The sequence below is a fragment of the Centruroides vittatus genome, unplaced genomic scaffold (genome assembly GCF_030686945.1).
Source record: "Centruroides vittatus isolate TY-2023 unplaced genomic scaffold, ASM3068694v2 contig_459, whole genome shotgun sequence".
Lineage (NCBI taxonomy): Eukaryota > Metazoa > Arthropoda > Arachnida > Scorpiones > Buthidae > Centruroides > Centruroides vittatus.
The window spans coordinates 638,488-654,963 of NW_027122255.1; positions in this window are offsets into that span (position 1 = coordinate 638,488).

Genomic DNA, 16,476 nt, shown 5'->3' on the forward strand with positions numbered 1-16,476 from the left:
GATAAACTTAAAACAGCCAACATACATAATTTTTGGTAAAAATAACACAATTAAATGTCCTGATAATAAATTAAAACATGAAAAAATAAATCAAATACATAAATATTAGCGTTGTAGTAGTGCCAGGGCGTACCAGGACGACTTCCTGGCACGTTTTCTTAAGCAGGATGAAGCCCTTGTACTTTGTGAACATCTAGCTTAGACTCTAGAGTATGTACCTCGGCCTAAAACCAAGAAAATTACTTCTTACACAGTTTTTTACGCTGAAGTGTGAATATATAGGTTATTCTGGCACATTTAAGCCGTTTTTCAGACACAAAGTTACGCTTTATCCAAAGTTACAAAACTCCGTAGATGATGACGTCTTCACAGAGAGTGGTGATTGAAACTCGGGGCACCAGTTAGCACCCTGGCACTTTTTAATTTACGACTACATCTCTGATAAATACTGTATAATAAAATGAAAATTGCATTAACTGGTCGCACAACGTCGACTTCGGCATCTTAAACATGGCCGCCGTTACACGTGTACTGCTTCCACGTTTTGCAATAACTTACCTTTTTGGCCTCAATCGGCGATACTACAATCTTCCTCTTAGACTTCGTTGCCTCCACACACTTCTGGGATGCCATGGCTAATAAATAAAAGTTATATTGAGTTGAACAGGTAGTTTTTGCGTATTTTTGACAGCCGTCGTTATTTAACACACATATACGATTTAATTATAACATTAATTAATAATTTGAAATTGTATTCTTTGTTTACAAGCTTATTTCAAAGTTTTTACTCCACATTTTGCTTAAATAAAATCCAGTGGAAATGTCCTCGGATAAAAAACAAATCGGACATATTATGCTTTACGAGTTTCGGAAAGAATAACTCTGTACAAACAGTAATAAGAAAAATAATAATAATTGTAATTTTTATGGGAAATATGCTCCTAAAGTTTCGAGCACGTCAAATATAGTTTAAAAGGTTCCGTTCAGGAAATTTTGAACTAAAGGCTGTGTACGAAAAAAAATCACAGGAAGAAATTGTTAAAAATCGATGAATAAGACACAATACACTATAGATTATCGAATACATCAAAAATAAAGCGAAAAAAAGCACTGAAAACATACGAGCGTAACGCAAGAGCGAGACTCACAACAGATTGCGTTTACGCACCGAGAGCATTTTTTCAGTGCGTGTACAGTTCGAACTTCGAATCGAATTTAGCGTTCGAAGTACGAAGTACCGCTGTAATAAAAAATCGCTACATTACTAAAATAACCGTCTGAGGGTGCCGCGATCTACTCGTTGATAAGCTATTGATATCGACTATGTAAAATTTAAATTGTTTAAAATATTAAAAATAAAAATATTATTTAAAACATAATTATATATTTTATATATAATGTATGGATCAGAATTATTTATATTATATTTCCAAAATATATTTTATATTTGTTTACTTATTAAGATAAATATTGACGTTACCTTTTCCAAACTTTTCAAGATTTTAATATCGAAAAATTCAGTAAAGTTTGTATAAGATATATAGGAAATATTTTATTCTAATATAATTAAAAATTAAGATTCTTATATCTTAAATAAATAAATGTAAGATTTATATTAATAAAACTATATATATATATAACTAAATTAATTAAACATTAAAAATTATAAATTTTAATTTTCCTTTGTAATTAAATTATTAATTTTATTTTCAATTTGTTTTCTATAAATTTTAAATTAAGTGATTAATAATTGAGGAAATATGCATATAAACCGCATACTTATTGATAATATAAAGAAGAATTGTATAACTTTAAGAAAACTTTTAGAAAATATAATTTCATAAAATGAAATTTTAATAATAAGAAAATTTAATTAAATAACACTTTGTGAAATTAAAATCGTTTATTCTAATATTCATATATATATATATATTTAAAATTTCTCTATATATTGTTAAAGTTTAGTCATTTAATGACATTAAAAGCCGTCTCTAATGCTATCTTTTACCAAGGTATTAATTTATTTATAAACTTTAGATTAATTTACAACAAAGGATCATATATCTTATAACACTTCTATAACTAGATACTAACTGGAAGCAAATGTCTAATGAGTTGGAATTTTAGAATCGATGATAAGCTTAGTTACTTGTTAAATTTACTGATTTGCAGAAAATAATTAAATATAATTTTACATCATTTGTTACGCGCCTTTACAATATTCTTCATCAATGTTTATTAAAATAATTATAAAAGTATGCATTCATTAATTAATTCAGTTTAATTTTTTTTATGGATTTAAATATTTATTTCTCAACAATTGACATCGGAAGAAAAGAATTCACTTTTCTCAATTAGTGATTCGTTATTTACAGTTTAATAATGTACAGTACAGTACATATCCAGTGGGTCGTGACCTACTAGTTGGGAAGTTTATCGTAAACAAATGCTTCAAATTCAAGAGAAAAAAAGGGGATAAGAAAAGAAAGAATAAGAGAAAGAAGAGAAATGATAAAGGAAAAGGAGAGAGGAAGGAAATTTTTCAATCGGTGTATTGAGATTTACACATTGATAAATTTCTTATCCAGTAGGTTGCTATTTACCAATTAGGAAGTTCATTACAAACAACCGTTCCAAATTCTAGAGAGAAGGAAGAAGAAGAGGAAGAAAGGGAAGTAGATAAACGAGAAAGAAATTGGTATCAGAAAAGAAGAAAAATTTTCAGTGAATCGTGATCCACAGGTTGATAAATTTCATATCTATGGTTTACGACTCACCAGTTGAAAAGTTTATTATTATTATAAAGAAAGACCTCGAGTTCTACAAACGATGCATTAACATTTATTCCCGAATAATGTTACGTTCTTTTAGGCGATTGCCAACTAAAAAAGGATCTATAAAAGCAAAACTGGCATAACTCGATCGTTATTTATATGGAAATTAATATTTTTAAATTATCTCAGATAGAACATTATGTTCAAGAAATTACTGTACCCTATATTGCTATTATTTAATGCAATCAATGGACTAGAAAGAGTAATTCTGAGTAGAACGTATCCCCATGATATTTTCCTCGATAATAATTTAATAATTTGTCGATATAATGTTTACTGAATTACATTTATATTCAAATTATATTTTTAAAACTTATTATATAATCAATTTATTTTTAAATAGAATATGTGCCAAAATGAAATTTTCAGTTTCCTCAGAAATGTTCAAATAATTTATACAAATTAATTAATTATTTTTTTAAATTTAATAATAAATATAACATTATTTTATTGTAAAGTGTAATAATTTCGATTTAAAAAAATAATAAATAAAATTTTTAAAAATTAAAAATTTAAACAACGTATTTTTAACAACAGGTGGAGCCACTATCGAACAAACGAGCTTTCATTTTGTTTTTATTGTTATTTTTTTAATAAATAAAAAACATAAAATCTAATCATTTAGATCTATAAGTTGCAAGAATTTATACAAAAACATCGGAATAAATCAATAAATTACATATTATTTATTATTATATACGATTCATAAATCGTTTCGATATTGCAGAATGCGTGAAAATTTATCGGCATTCACTTCTCGTTTAAAAATACAAAAAGAAAAAAAATAAATAAATAAACAATATGGCGATAAAAATAGCGATATGATAAATAACCTGAACAGCCATAAAATTCACTAAAATGCATTTTTATCGCAACCAGCCGCTCTTGTATTCAAACAACAATTCATCAATATATAAACACCGGATAATAAACTAAGTTATAAAAATCATCTTATTATGGTTATCTACCTTATTTTTTATATCGTTTGAGGCTAAGTTAGATCGTACTTATATATATATATGTATATATAGAAAGAGAGAGAGGAGAGAGAGAGAGAGAGAGAGAGAAAATATATATATATATCCCTGCAACGTTTGCACTCCAGCGTTACATTTTATCACCAAACTTTTCCTTGGATAAGTTATCGGTTAAAGTGTAGAGTATGACGTGTGAACAGACATTTTTGCCTCAGGAAGAACTGTACGGAAGTTGTATGATCTAGATGTATGAAAAGCGATGGGGTTTGCCAGGCCAAAAAACGCTCTAAAGATCGATTTTTGTGTATAAACTTTTAGAACCTTGCACTTTTCTATGTCCAGTTTACAGCTCCATTATCTGGAAATTCCAAAGACAGCTGTTACTTGTAACGGTGAATATTATTTCACAGGATCAGCTATCATCATAAAAATAAAATTTCTACAACGTACTAGCTGTTTATAGCTAAAAAATCTTTCTTGAAAAGTCGTAGATTTTCTTTTTTTTTTCACTTTATTATAAGAATATTTTACGCGCCTGATTTTATTTCTTATTAACTTAGTTTGATGTAGAATATAATTATTTTTTTAATTATAATCATTATGTTCTTATTTAAATAATTAATTACTTTTTTTGAATGTTTGCAGAGAGACTCAAAAGTCGATTAGCCGTGTGTTCTAGGTATTTTGAATATGAATCGTTAACTGTGTGCTTTTCTGTGCAGAAATAACAGAAATATGATAGAAAAACAATTGAATTTATCGTACTTTTCAATTAGTTGTAATTCAATAATGGGCCACCTTGTATTTATACTAAATTATGCTTATTTTTTGTTTTAGTAATTAATTAGTTTTATATAATTATTTTATTTAATTTTTTATTTTTGAAATTAAGTTTATTATACATTAATTGTTACAGCTTATTACAATAATTAATACAAAATTTAAATTGGAGAAGGGAAGAGAGAGATTTGCTTTTAATTGAGAGAATTGCTACAAACAGAATTCCTATTTTAAACAATTGATAATCAACTGAATTAAGAGGATATTAATAAATCCTAACTTTAACTAACAGCAGAATTAATTTTGAATTATAATTAGTCACATCAGTAAATAGATAAGTCGAAACAAACCATAACATAATAGGCAAATTAATGGAGATCAGCGAGTGAAGTAAACTTTGTAAACTCGAATGAAAATATTGTATAATAAGGTTTATATCAAATCAACTTGAATACATAAGTCAACTTGAATACACAGTTTCCCAACAAGTAGACCGCGATCTATTAGGGGTTATAACCAATTTTGAATAATGTAATATGTGGAGCTAAAGGTGAATTATAACTAATTCAACTTAGCGATAAGCTAAAAGTAGCGGCAATTTTAAAAAGATCGAGAGACACTAATGTAAATTGACTTAATAAAAAATATTAATGAAGAAATTGTGTTATTTTGATACATAAAAAGTATAACTCACCGATCAAAAAAACACAAAAACTTTATAACTGCTGCATTTTGTAGGAAATCGATTGAGTTATATCTATAGATTATACGTGTTCTTCGACTGAGGTCAATGTTCTGTTTCCACAAATAATTTCTTCCTATCTTTAAACGTTACACATTAACAAATTTAATTCTCAATTTTACTTCTTCTTATCCTCTTTCTATATGAACGAATCAATGTCTCATATAAGTTTCAATATATCTCTCTTCCATTGTTGGGCATAGTGCCAATCTAATTGAAATTTAAGAACATTTCTAAATGATAAGAATTGTTATTTTTTGCGATTCATACAGTTTCTACAGTCGTTATAATTAACAGAATTTTAAATTTTATGATTTATAAATTATTGGTATATTGATTTTCATATATTAATTGTACAAATGTATAAAAATAACTTGATATTTCTTGAAGTATTGTTTCTCTGCGTAAATATGAAGTTAATTGCTGTAAAAACAAATTTATTATCTCGTTCAAATAAATATTCTTTATTATATTTCTGTCGATTTTGTAGAAGAAAAAAATTATAGTCTAAATTCAATTTAATTATTCATATTCAACAGTATACTAGAAACAAAACACGGTTAACTGACGTCTAGACTACACTGTATATATAAAGATATAATTAATTCTTTAAGTAAAAACATAATAATTATAATTAAAAAAAATGAATACAATCTAGCAGAAAACAAAGGGTGGTCTAAAAGTTATTTTTAGCCGTTATAAAAATTAAATTGCAATTTATAAACTAATCAGTTTTAAAATATAATTAATTTAATTGCTTTCTTATCACATTTACATCAGTTTTGTAAATAAAAGCATATTGTGACGATTCATATTTGCAGCTGTACTTGGAACACGCAAAATCAAAACAGGGGCACTGTATAGAAATGTATCAAACGTTTAGGTTTGGAAATTAAGGAATTAATTTAATTTATCTGTAAAATAATTTAAATTCGGTTAACATATAGATATATTTATACATATATAGTCGACACGCATTATAGCGCTTCATTAATCACGTTACAACCATTCTAGTAATAGATAATAAATTACATTCATTAGTTCAGCTTAAACATAATTTAATGCATATATCTAACTTATTAATGTATAACATCATCGGATTCTTAACGGAAAAAACTCCCTAGAAAATAAACAAATAAATGAAAATTAATAAAGGAAAATAGATCAAAGTATAGAGAGAGATATATATTGTAAACTTTAATTAATTTTAAGCCGATTAAATTTGTTTGATCAAAAATGAATTGTTATGGGAGATTATTATTGAGTTTGGTGAATAAATATATTATCAATCGCTTAGGCACAGTTGAAGGAGTTGAACAGGCTTTCTATGTAGAAATGCCCTGGAGGGTAGATCCATCGAATTTACACCGATCCATAGAGAAAGGAAGATTTCCTCTGGTGACATCAGCAAAACGTGACAGAATAAACCACACCTGAAGGGAAAATTGAAATTTTTTTCCCTTTGACTTTTCTGATCGTTTGGTGAACAATCAAATAAAAATTTCTTAATAATTCTATTTGTAAAATTTTACTATTTTAGTAAATATTGTCTTTTTTCTTCTATATCGATTGCTTCCGAATTTTTTAAGTGATAAAGTTAAGAATAGATATTTAAGTACAGTACATCAATGCTTTAAATTCATTTACGATTTTAAATGCTTAAGCATTAATTTGTCACAGTTTTAAATATCTATAATTTAAATTTATTTATAAAATTAAGTGCTATTCTCTCTTAAATCCGTTCATAATTCAGTGTTTATATTCTAAATCTATGTTACAATTTATTTACAGCTTAATACGTTTATGCTTTAAATGCCTAGATATTAAATTTGTCCACAGCTTTAGATGCCTATATTTTAAATTTAAGTGGAAGCGTTAAATGCTTATGTCTTAAATTTATGTACAGTTTATGCTTTAAAAGCCTATACTTTAAATTTAATTATAGCTTAAATGTCTACACTTTAATTGTACAACGTTCTAAATGTATTCATAACTCATAATTTGTATGCTTTAATGCTATTATTTAAAATGCCTAGGCATTAAATTCTTAGTCGTTTTAAATGCCTCTAATTTAAATCTAATTGCAACTTTAAATGTCTATATCATATTTATTCATAGCTTGGAATTCTTAGTTTTAAATTTACTCATAATTAAATTTATATAATTTATAACGCTTAAACATTAAACTCTCATAATTTGCTTATAATTTAAATTTAATTATAGTGTTCAAACGTTTAAAATTTTGAATTCATTTATAATTCAAATCCCTATTTAAAATATCTAAGCATTTAGATTCCTCATAGTTTGAAATACATATACTAAATTTACCCATAGTTTAAGATATTTATATTTTAAATGTTCTCATAACCTAATTAAATGCCTATTAATTAAATGCCTAAGCATTAAATTCTTCAATTTATTTATAACTCTAAACGTCTAGACATTAAATCACAACAGAATATATCTTTCATATTGTTAACAAATTTCAAATATAATAAATATATTTTCACGAGAAGAAAAAAAGGATAATTGATGAGAGAAAGTGTGATTGTTAATTATGTAAAGTGTATTTGTTAAAGATAAGATTGTTAATGTTTATATTTAAAACTTTAATCTTGTTTCAAATTTAATTAATTCTTCCATTTAACTGGAACTTGGCCAAATGGGCCTTAAAGATTTGGGATAAAATTCAAATGAATAAAGCAATTTTCTTTATTTTTATTAATTCCTTTTCGAAATTTGCAAGAGTAGATTTTTTTTTATTTTTTTAAATTGAATTTTTATCAAACATCTGAATTTATTAATTTACGTTCCAAATGATAACAATCTCCTAAGAGACCGCATAAACATGGACAAACATCTGCGTCATATTTAACTTGATAAATTAATATCCGATGATTAATATGGATATTATACGCACGAAATAATATTATTTATTTATGTATATATATATATATATATATAGATATATTATATTTAAGAAAAATTGAATTCAAGATAGGATTTTATAAATATTTGATTTGATTTGTTCTTTTTAAGCTATAAATATATAACAGAACTATGGGTGTTTTGTTTTATTGTTATACAGATAATTTTATATAAATTTTAAAAAGATTTTACTTATATCTAAGTATTTTTAGTAAAAGAAATGATGAATTTATGTCATCTGTTCGTGTGTCTGTTTGTGTTTTACAAATATCTTGAAAATCATTCGAGATGGTTCAGTTTAGGCACTCTTATATCGAAGTTGGTTAAAGTGGGAGTAGAAAAATTCGATTATTTTATGTAAAAATGTTCACAAAATTATGAAAAATTTAAATAATGTGTCCTACATTTTCAATATTAATTAAATAATTCAATAATTTGTCGCCAGGTTGTCTGTTCGTTTATATGTCTGTATTCCAACAATTGTCTGAGATGGTATCTTAGAATTTTCAAGATAGTTTTAGGTATGTAATACACATTCTCATGTCAAATTTGATCAAGAACGGACCAAAAAATTCAATATTTTCATATAAAAATTTTCAAAAAGTGTGCGAAATTCGAATATTATAAATTTAAACAATATTCTATATATTTTCAACATTAAATATTTAATTCGACTTTCGAATTATCGCACATATTTACTAAATCCTCCCCATAATTAACATTTCTTTCCATTAATTAATTCCATTACGCAAATCTTTAAGCAATTTGGCATATTAAACATACACAGAAAATTCATACTTAATTGCAAATGGATATCAAAGTTGATTTCAATACTTTTTTTTGCTTTTAAACTTGCAGATTTGATTGAATACTTTCCTCCCACTAAGCAAATCCATAGTTGTGAGTGAATGGACAGATAAAGAATGGGGATCAATGAGAATAGATTCTGCTTTCTTTCCATGGCATTTACTAAAATAAGAGGTTTACTTCTCTTCCATTTCACCGACATTAAATATTCTAAAAATTAAAAACAAAAAAAAGTATTGATATAAGTAACAAAAGAACTTTTCATTAGTCCATTTGAAAACATTTTTTTAATTATTTTATAATTTTCTTGACAGAAAATGTATGAAGGCATGTCAACTTAGATATTAAGTTTGTTACAATAATAATCTAATTATACATTTTCTAATGATTGAAATTTAATTTTAAGTTCTGTAAAGAGATTTGATAATGAAATGTTTTATAAAAATATTTAATAAAATAGAATGTAAAATATGTTCATCAAATTATTATCTCTTTGTAATACTATAAATAAATAAATAAATAAATATATATATATATATAATTATAATTATTTTCGAAAATAATTATAAACAAAACAACAAATGCATACAAATTAAATAAATAATTTGTAAACATTCAGTAATTATTTTCTAAACACAAAAAATATTCTACGAAAAAATACAAAAAAAAATACAATAATTTTAAAAATATTTTATTTTATTAAATATTTATTACATTACTTTATATTAAATTTTAATTAGTTTTTAAGAGATATTTAAATCACGCATTAAATAATTATTTATTTTTAAATTATTTAATAACTTTACTAAAAATGTGATTTTTTTTTCTTATTTTCTGTGATTTTTGTGAGATTTTTTTTTGTTTTTGACAAAAAATCCAGAGACAATGTCGCACCAAAGTTGAAATTGTCAATAATTCAATGTATTTGTCAGTCATTCTGATGTATTTACTTATTTTATTTTTTATTTTCTTACAATTTCTTACAAACATTATATATTTTAATGGATTTATATACGGTTTCTGGATTAAATAAATGCTTTAAAAATATATAATATAAATTTTAAGAATTATTTTTAAACTTGAATAAAAAACGAATTCGAGAATAATTTATTTAAAGTTGTTTTTTTCCTAATATTTATTAATAAAAAAATTAGTCTTTGTATTTATTTTATCCGCCCATCAGACGTCTGCCTGCAAAATTTCTAAGAAAACAGGAGTTTAAAGAGTATAAATTTTGTATTCACTCTGTCGTCCGTCTGGCGGTCTAGCCGTCGTTCGATTGTCTATCCTCAACTTCTTGGAAAACTAAGCTGAATTAGTGGGATTAATGGGTGACGGTATAGAAGTAGGCATTCCTACGCCACATACTTCATTTCTATAAAAACGAAAATAAAAAAAATCGTTGTTAATTCATTTATAATATAATCCACGAGAAATAAAAACTGAAAATTGCCAAGAATAAGCAAATTCAAAATGGCGCGTTAGGCAAAAGAATAATCTTCATAAAAATAATGTATCTAATATATCACTTTTGCTTTATATAATAAATGAATTGCTTGTTGAAATTTCGATCAAAACGTGTTAGAAGAATAGAATTTTTATGCATCGATGACAAACTTTAATGTTGCAATTCGATTAATTTCCGTTTACCGAAGCAATTCGTTGATGGAAAACAAAAATTCTTCTTTCTACTAGAGTTGGGTTTGCAGTGATGACACTATCAGATAAATAGACAATCGGTGAAAATGTGGCCAGTAATTACTTCTGTACATTCAGATTTAGTAGAAGACGTCAAAAGAGCGAAGTGTGTCATTGATCAGAAAGACAGAGTACAAAGAAAGCCGATACTATCTTAATTGGTGATACATCAAGTACTTAGATAATTCTTCGACTTGATAGAGCACCGTCTTTGAAGTGATAAGGCGACTTTACAGTCTTCTATGATGTCTTCCAAAATGTTCGCATCAAAAGCTCCGACTGGATGAAAATTCGTATAAATCTTCATAAGAATTGATTTTGACTTAAACTTTTTTCTGGAAAAAATAATAATAAATGTTATATAATTTGATTGTGTCGAATCTCGAATCACTCCAATCGAATGTGCACAACTTGTAATTAAATCGATATCTTCGTGAGTGTTATAGGATTCTTCTCAATTTGTATATGAACATCCCGTATACCGTTATATACAGGTCATTCGTGTCTTCAAACATGTAAAAATTACACAGATAGCTTAGGGTCTTATACCGCAAGATATAGTTAAAGCATCACAATATTAAATTTATTATTATTTGTTGAAGAAAGAAATAATCTCTTATAAGCTATAATATAGCTTAGAGTCACAAGTCTACAGCCCGACATAAATACATACACAGAACCTACAATACTAATGCCTACAAATAAAGATATATAAGACTTATAAGCGGAGACATATAGAGTTTGTATGCTTATTTAGCTGCAGGCACTGTGTTTGTATACGAGCTCAATTTCTCTTTTTATGTAAATTCTATGCTTCTTCGTATATAAGTCTTAGGTGTCTTTTAAGTGAACATTTTTATGTAAGTTCTGTGTATTTATATATGTAAGTTCTACGAGTGCACGTCTTTCTAGTTAGATCCTAAAAATGTTTACATATATGCATTTTGTATGCACCCGTAAAGTATGTATCTTTTCGTAAATAGCCTATTTCTTTTAGTATACGTTCGTCGTACGCATTTCTTTTTCTGGAACGAATAAAACAAACAATTTCATGTATAAATACAATTCCGTGTACGTACAAACATACGAGGTACTGGTACATACAAGCCTAAAACAATCCATCAACAACAATGTTGACGAACGATGACGAAAGATCAAAAAGAATATACAAACATATGAAAAACTCGTTTTAAAAAACAAAGATTTAAATGTTATTATTATTTGATTAATTCAAATGATGTTTTTTAGGAAAAAACAGGAATTTTTAGTAGGATAAATGTCTTGTTAAAGGTTTATTAATCGAAATAATTCACGTGATTAACATAGTGTCGCCCTTGTTTGTTAAACGGAGTGTCACGAAATTTCGTGTCTGCGGCAGAAAACGAAAGAAACTATTAACAAAATGTATTATTTATTTTTCTTTCTACTCGACCATTAACCATTAAATTTATACCTTTTTCTCATAAAGTAATAGAGACATAAAATAAAATTATATTCGTATAGGGTATATGAAATTTTTATAATAAATTATTTAATCCGTCTTCACTCCTAAATAACAAAAAACACGTGCTATTTTATGTTCCTAATTTGCATAAAAATCCAATTTTATTTTTAAAACAATTTTTGTACAAAATATATGAAATTTTTATGTGAAGTTTACGAAATATATTTACCTAATATATGTAATTTAGAGATTAAATTATTGCAATATATATTACATTTATATACAGTATATAAGTATTTAAATATTTCATTTATTTACATACAGCATTATATATTAATTTAAACAAATTTTATTCTCTTAGGAGATACATCAATTTTGAAATTAAAATTGCTTAAAAAGAAAAATATAAATATATATTTTTAAAATTGTATTTAAGTTTGATAACCTTTTTTTTAATTTTTAAATGATTTTAACAAAGAAAATTGAATAAAAAAATAATGACGGTTTACAGTATTTAATATTTGAAAATTTTAATTTTATTTTTTTAATTTTCAATTGGGATAGGCCTACATCTATTATCTAATAAGACAAATTGGATAGGTAATTACGGAATAACCCTGTTACAGGGTGATAGATTTTTCGGTTAATGTTACCTATGGTTCCAAAATGGCGGCTCGTCTCCGATTCCAGCAAATAGAAGAAAGGAAACAGTGGGGGCGCACGTTCTAACCTAACCTAACCTAACCTATTCTAATAAATTACCATAATTATTACCAACAAAATTATTAGAATAGGTTAGGTTAGGTTAGGTTAGAACGTGCGCCCCCACTGTTTCCTTTCTTCTATTTGCTGGAATCGGAGACGAGCCGCCATTTTGGAACCATAGGTGACATTAACCGATTTTTCTATCTGCATAATAAGAATTTTTACAAAAATGTATACATTTTGTATATTAATTGAATATTGCAAATAATAAAATAATCCCGAAATGTACAGTGCATGTACTGTACGATACTTTTATTACTTAATTATTAATATTTTTTTGTAATACAGTATTTTAAATATATCATGTAGTAATTTAACTTAAATATTTACCTTTTATAATTAACTTTTTATGTAATGTTTTTTATTTAATTTTATTTAAAAATTTCGATAATTAAAAATATAATTTATTCATTTTTTACCACTTTAACTTAATTAAATATACAGAGAAGCCTAAAAATCAGTAAACCATTATAAAAATTAAGTATACATCTTATTCAAATACTTAAGAACTTAATTATATATTTTTAAAGTCGTGTATCTATCAATTTTATATAAAAAAAAACATTATTGTTATAAAATTACGTTACACAAACCTATCTGAAATACACGAAACAAAGCACTGTCACTGTTAAGCTGTTAGCTGACTGTTGGGCCACCTCAGTATATATTCGACGATTTTTTTTTTAATTTATAAATTTTATTGCTTTGCATATATTATAATATTATTTATTACATTATGTATTTTATATTAACTAAATTAACGAATTTTATATAGAATAAAATCAATTAATCAATAACTTATTTCTTAATTAACCAAATATTATCTTAAGTAACTAAGTATATTAACTGATAGCTATAGATTATCAATTAATATATAAATTGGATGATGTTATCATTAGCTTTCAATACATATTTTATTTTTAGAATTTTTTAATTAAATTTAACCTTGTTTATGTATAACAATGCGTACAATTTATAGCGACATAAAGCTATCACAAGTCTTATACAATGTCATGTATATTAGTAGACAAACAATATTTGCATTAAAGAAATTATTTTTAGTGGTAGCTTTAAAAAAAAATGTTCTTTCTTTTCTATAAAACAGCTTATTCGGTTGCTTCTCATTTATAATTATATTAGTGTTATTCATGAGCAGATAAATATATTGATTGCAAATCACACACAATTAAAATATAAATTATACAATTTATAAAAATTTATGATGATATTTTATAGTTTATATATATGCATTTATGATGTATGTATATATATATATATAATCAACACATTTATATGTATACAAGCGTTAATGAACAGCTAACAATACTTGCTTGGTCATTAATTAATATAATTGTATAAATTCTTAAATAATAATACTGATTTTACTTAAAAAGTATTAATAACAAATATTTATAATTAATTAAATATATATATATATATATTATAAATTTTATAGTTTATTTAACAAAAAACAGTATAAAATAAAATAACTTTAGAGAATTAAAATGTAAATCATTAAATACTTTGTTGTTTACTATCAAACTTTATTTTTTATGACTAAAAGATGTTTAATTCTGCATTTAAGCATTTTATTTTTATGTTTATCTAAACGTAAAATTACTCTACAGTACATAAATTATAGTTTTATAATTCTCTTCTGGAAATGACTCTTCTGATAAAAGTAAATTTAGGAATTAAATGGTCCTATAAATCTGTAATAATTAAGAAAATAAATTAAAAGTTTATTTTATTACTGTTTTAATTATCTGGAAGAAGAAAAAAGATGTATTTTTTTATTATAGATATTTTTGTTTATCTCCTTTAAACTCTTTGGGAATTGAATAGCAATTATAATTTAAAAAGTTAAAGTAAATAAAAAAATGTATTCTAGAATTTTTTTTAACATTAATTTTATGGAAATTGCTTTTCAAAGTAACAAATAAAATAAATAATATAAATATTTAGCTCATAAATTAATTTTGTCATTATATACCTGTATATAATTTATTAAATTATTAAAAATTAATTTTAAAATATCTAATAATTATATTTAATTAATTAGTTAATAAATTTATGGTTTAAAAAGTTGAAGTAAATAAAAACATTATTCTGAAATATTTTTAAACATTAATTTTATGGACGTTTTTAAAATAATAATTAAAATACATAGGAAAGAGGAATGTAAATGTCATAATTATTTAGCATATAAGTTAATTTCATGAATTTATATACCTATATATGTATATGTTAAAATATAAAAACTTACTTAAAATATTTAATAATTATTACTTATTAATTAATTAATTTTAATTACATACTTAAAAATAAAATATTGTAATTATTAAAATATTTATTTTATAATTATAAAATGTTTAAAATATTCTAATAAATTTTATTAATATTATTAATAAAGGTTTTAAATTTTTCTGTATTTTATAGATATACTTTTCTAGCAAAAAATTATATAGAAATCAATTTTTTTTTATTTTCTAAAAGAAATCTAGAAAAATTAATTTCATCCACCTATCTATCTAAAAACAAAAAGAAAAAAAGGAAAAACCAACTAAAAAAATGTATGTCATTGCATTTAATGAAAAGCACCATATAAGTTATATATATATATATATATAATAGTTACAACTTCTTGTTATATAATAAAAGTTAACAAAATAAAGTTTATTTCCCAAAGGTTTACGACAAAAGTATATAAATATTTTCTAAAAGTAATTCAGATATTTTACAAACAATGAATTACAGAAGACGTAACCGAAATGCGGTTAGAAGGGGGGTAAAAGAGTATAAAGCAAGATGCCAATCAGCAGCATCCCATTTATAAGGAGTGTATGGACACAAAATAACTCTCACCCACTCGTTTTATCATTACTTGGAAATTTTATTGCTTGTTTCTCTCTTAATGTTGACTAGTATTGTTATTATTACTCTAGTTTTATTTCACCCTTATACAATTTTATGTCTCCCTTTTCTCATTTTCCATCCGACATAATGATAATAAAGTTGATTCTACACAACATTTTACAAAATATTCATTACCTCAACATTTTAGAAAATGTTAACAAATTACTTCTGTACACCACCAAGTTTTGTTTCAATCATTATTTCTATTAAGGAAATAAGTTGTATTTTTTCTAACTAAAAAAAATTACTTATAATATTGTTTTTTTTTTTTTTTAAAATGCCAATAGTTAAGTTACTGTATTTTATATATTAAAATGTTTGTCAAATATTTTTTACAACTTTCTAAATTAAACTCTGGTAAATGATTAACGACGTCTTAGTGACTTTCGATTATGTCTCGAAAAGAATTTTTTTAATTTTATTGATTCAAAAAATAAAAAAGAAGAGGAATGAAAAGAGTAATCAGCAAAGAACTAAAGTGATCTTCTCTTTTATTTTTTTAATTTTATTTCTTCAAAATTCAAACTGAAAAAAAATGGAAAAATGAAAGAATGAAATTTAAAGAATTTTTTAACCGTTTTATTA